This window comes from Ciconia boyciana, chromosome 5 (genome assembly GCF_034638445.1).
Source record: "Ciconia boyciana chromosome 5, ASM3463844v1, whole genome shotgun sequence".
In the NCBI taxonomy this organism is placed as follows: Eukaryota; Metazoa; Chordata; class Aves; order Ciconiiformes; family Ciconiidae; genus Ciconia; species Ciconia boyciana.
This window is the reverse complement of record NC_132938.1, coordinates 75654120-75659444: the sequence shown is the minus strand read 5'-3', so window position 1 is coordinate 75659444 and position 5325 is coordinate 75654120.

Genomic DNA, 5325 nt, shown 5'->3' with positions numbered 1-5325 from the left:
CAAATAGTGTTAGAAATTCAGTATAGTTGTGGAGAAGTATAATACCTAAAACAGTTTTGAGGAATAAAAAATATACCAATAAATTACTTGTCGGTGTAGGTAATAGAATACTGCATCATTTTCTATCAGCTAAAGTAAAGGTTATACACAACTGTGTACTCAAACAGTATGATCTTACTGGAATATTCAGCATTGACTTCCATGGTTGCTGAGGGCCAGAATGCCTGGGACTAAGTGGGTAAGTGATCTTCAGTGCACTCCTCTGCATGATTGTTTTTCTTCTGCTGCCCCTTTCCTGCTGCCTGTTGTGTCTGTTGCTTTTGCTGATTGAGGTGAGTTGAGAGAAATGGGGAATGGCCAGCACTTACATTTTAGCCTTTGCTGTACTAGCCTTTCTAACTCATAGTGGGGAGGGTGGGAATTGGGAAGAACTAACTTATTACTGATAAAGGTCTTGAGACAAAAGGTAGCAAGGAAATAATAATTATTTCAAAGATCCCGCCTTCAGCTTCTCCTGAGGCATAGCAGTTATGAACTGCCCAATTTATTATTTGCAATGTGCTTTTGTAATTGAAATATTTTACCTTTTCCTGCAGTTGTTACAATTTCTGAAAAAGGTGCCATGGTATTTAGTAGCAATAGTGACAGCAACATTTGACAGACAATGATTTTTGAACTAAGGGAAAAAATTACTTTCCTTGAAAAAATAAAATGTTGACTGTAAATATTATTCAAAGTGTTCTGAATAAAAAGAGTGTGGTAAATGAATAGCTTGTTTTGCTTTGAATAGTAAGATGTTAAAAATCACAAATATTTACATTTGAATAGAAGCACTAAGGTACTTCACTGTCTTTACAACTAATGGTCTGTAACCAGAAACACTACTTTAAAGTAGCCTTTATAAGTATTATTTTTTCTGCCATGAAATTGCACAGAAGGTGGGGAAAGTTATAGATTAAAAGTAAATTGCAGGAGACAGTTGAGACTAGACATTGCCACCATTATATTGAGTGGTATTTTATGCTAAATTAGTTTAAATGGGACTGTCTTGGAACTCTCATCTCAATAAGATTTAGCCTGAAACAGGAGTCACACTATGCCCACAGTGGTCACTAATTTAATTTTTTCCTTTGTGGCTTGTCTTGATCAGGACTTTTTCCTGTCGTCTTTGTTGTCAGGAATTTTCTGCCTATGTTCAGAGAATATAGGGAATCTGACCCGTTTGCTGTTGTGGGGTGAAATTATAAATTACACCTTCTTGGTTTTGTTTTTTGGGGTTTTTCAGGTTTGGGTTTTTTTTTTTTGGTTGCTGTAATCTCATGAGGACTATAAAGCAAGGCTAAGGGAGCATTAAATTCTCCTTTTAGCACGAAGCCATACTGTTTCCACTCAACCTCATGTGATGAGGAAGAGGCTTAATTCTGTCTGGTTTAAAGGTGTCAGAAATTGTGATTCATTCTCCACACTGGAGAACTTGAACTCTTTCTCCTGTCTGTATTAGCTGTCACAACAGCAGTGTAAACTATAAAAAAAAAAAAAAGCTTGCTTTTTTTGTATTTTATAAAATGAGACAAGGCTTAGCTGAAAAAAAGGCATTGCTGATACTACATGGTAAGTGGAGTGTATAAACTCTGTTAGGGACATATATGCCTGAAAGCTTGTTACCCTTTAATCAAGATGGCAAAACCAGCTTGATATACTTACAGTATTTAATTTTCTCTTGCTCTTCAAGACATGGACACTCATCTCATGGTGTGTTCGCTTTCAGTAGTTCATTGTGTCTGTGTTGTGAGGCCTCTGCTAATATCATCCCCCTCCTGTATATGCAAATGAAAGCATAAGTGTTTAAATCAATGACGCTAACAAATAAACAGCATGTGGCTGATGCATGACCTGTCAGTTAGAAAATACAGTGTGTAGGTCATATTGATGGCTTCTGGTGAAGAACCATACTGAATATTGACAGCAGAAATCTGTATGTGATGAACATCTAATTGGGTTTATGTTTACATGGAACTATAGCAAGTTAACAATAGAGAGAAAAATGTGATCCAGCTTTCTACTATGGAAAACCTATAAAGTATTATAACAGTAATGGAGTTAATAATGTGTTCTAGAAACATGTTTTAAAACTTAATTTCCAATATACAGGCTATATGAGCCTTTTATTTCTGTTCTATATAAGAACAAAGTTGGTGTGAATAACAGAAAATTATCTCTTCTCAGGAATTCTCAGTTTATTTACTATTTTCATTTTAATTTCTAGCTTTCCTTGGATTACAGACATTTTTAAATGTAAATCCTAGGATTTACAGAGCATGTAAAAAGCAAACAAAAAAGCCAGAGGAAAACGATCCAAAAAATCCTTATTACTACCTGAGTGATTGAATTTCTTTTGGCAGACACCTTGTCCAAATAATAACCGCAAATATGCCATATTGATGAGGTGCTAATATGCTTTGAATTACCACAGGTTTCCCTTTTGAACAAAATAAATTTGTGTTAAATTTTAGTTCTTCAGGATGGCTAATATAAAAAAAAAAAAGAGAGTCTGTGTTACGATGTCTTTTAAAGGGATTTTCAGGAAATGATCATGTTAGTCCAAGGTCCAAGAGTAGTTGACTATTTCAATTCAGGCTACTGTGGATGAATTTTCCAGGCAGCTGAGTCCTTACTCTGAGTGCAATGCTTTTATTTTGGTATAATTTATTCAGTAGTTCTGAAGTATTCTGAAATACTGACATATAATGCACTGTTTTCTGGATTGCGGGTCAAATTTTATCAAGTTACACGCAAACGTTCTACTGAAGTTTTTGTCTTGTCTTCCTGTCAGACTACGCTCTTTAACTATAAAGAAATACTATATTTACTGTGTACAAATTAATAACTGCTTCAAATTTTGATCAGATTAGAAAGCAGGTGAATTCTATCTGAAATAGAGTAAAAGTAATTGAGCCTTTATACTTCCAAAAGGTAAGTATAGTTCAGTATTATTGTAAACACAGTGAGCACCTATTCAATGCATTTTTATGGCTCTGATACATTTGTAATGATCTTAGTGGAGAAAATCAATGAAAATCATATTACTATGCTTTCCACTTTTTCTGGCAAGATGATTGCCAAGTGATTTTAGAAGAACCCAGTGAACACACACCTCATCTTTAGCAACCTAAGTCTTTATTTAAATAACTGCAAGAATAAACATGAAAATTGAGCCAAATAACTTGCCTTGTATACATAATTTTGAATTATTTTTGGCAAAGCACTTTAGCTATAACATGGAAAGATGTTTGTATGTGCATTGTAGCTTGCCATCTACATGATTTGTACAGAAACACTTGCCAGTAGGATAAACTCTGCAAAAGTCTAACAAATTAAAGACCTTGCTTAAATGTCTTGTTTTAGACTTGTTTTGTAGACTCTGTGATAAATAGTACCTATGCTGATCTTCTGTACAGAGAAAGAGTGTGGCAATGCCTAATCCAGTGGTACAGACCATTTCTGCCATGGCATGTGATATGTTCATTTGCCTGTTGTTACAGTTAATCAAGGACTGAAAAATCTGGAGTGTAGATTCTAGGCAATGGAACTAGGCTGCATCCTATACTTTTGAGATAGGAAGATTCATAATAAAAAATGAAAGTCCTAGTAGGATACGGCCTAGTTTTCACAGAATCTTTAATAAAAACGAATTCTAGTAGCATCTCTTTGGTGAGCTTTCCTTCACTGTTATAAATTATGACTTCAAGATCTTATGTTTTTGGAGATGCCAAAAAAAAAGTATGTAGTATGTCTACAACCAGAACATCCTGTTAGTCTTAGCAAGTTCTGAATCCTTTTAAAAGGATAATAATGAGATATATCAGGATTTAATAAGTATTATGTCATGGCCAGTTAGGACACTGGCTTGGCACAGGTCAAATTCATTTAACTAATGAAGGCTGCAGTATTGCGTGAACAGCCCAAAAGATGGTTAGGCAAACAAGGGACTATTGAAAGTGAATGTAGAAGCAGCAAGCGATATGATTTGGAAATGGCTTGATGTTCAGATAGAGAGGTAAAGAACTCTTACCAGTGTACACTCTTATCAATGTGGGTGTAGCTTTGGGATTGTGACCAAGTGAAGGTGCATGGTATACAATCAAGAGAGCAAAGTACAGTACAGAATTAATACATTGATACCATGTCAGGAAATGGCCAAAGGAAGGTAACAGAAAAGATGAGAGGGATGAAAAGATTTATATATGAGGAAAAAAAAAAGGCTGTTGTACATGACATATTAAGTAAATATTACTAATTGTGTAACATCTTAAAAAATTTTGTTCTAGTCTAATGCTAGTCTTAATTTTAGGACAATTTTTTTATAGTCCATTGTGTACAACTGTGCACAGTGAGACTTAACACCTCATTACAGTTTTTGGAAAAATGGAATTCCTTAATGATACCTGATATTCCATCCACTTGAACTTGATCCTCTCATTAGTAAAGGAGGAAGAAAGATACCACTAGTACCTTCTCATTCTAGAGGATTTTGAACCTTTTTTTTCACTGCAATTATTGCCTACTTCTAAGGGGCTAGCAGTGTGCCTTGAATGACTTCACACAGTTTAAAAAAGGAAAAAAAATCCCAACCTTGTAAAATACTTCAATTTAAGAAGTGTCTGTTTACTCTTTCTTTTCCTGGAAGTAGGTGGATTAACAGTCACAAAAGACTCGTTTGGAATTGAATGTATGCCAAAAATATCTTTTTATAGGGTTTCCTCTGTAATTTAGCATTATGCTAAATAGGCTATTATTTTAAAGCACCATTTTACTTTTCTAACAAGCAGCCTGCAGCTTTTGCATCTGTAAGCCATCGAGACACCCATGCTCGTGAATGTTGTCTGCAAACAGATTTTTGGTGCTTTTTTTTTAAATGAAACTAAAGCCATGCTTACAATTTGAAACATTGCACCTCAGAGCAAAGTAACTTTCAGTTGATTACTTTAAACTTCCAGTCTTATAGCCACAGCATCCTGGAGGTGGCAGCAAAGTACACGCAAGGAAAGGAAAATGAACACTAACGCATAAACAAGCAAGAGATTAATGATGCTCTGCAGTACTGATGATGACTCTGACTAAATGCATCAGCCTCTTCTAGCTTAAAATGACAGTGCAGGTAAATAGAGCGTTGATGTATTTATCTATTGTTTTGTAATTATATTGGGTTTCATCCAAATGCACTGAATTCCTCCTTTTACATCTCCATTTTTAGTAGAAGATGGAAGTTACTGTATTCTTTCCCTTTCTTTTCCAGTATCATTACAAGCAACTAAGGCAAAAAGC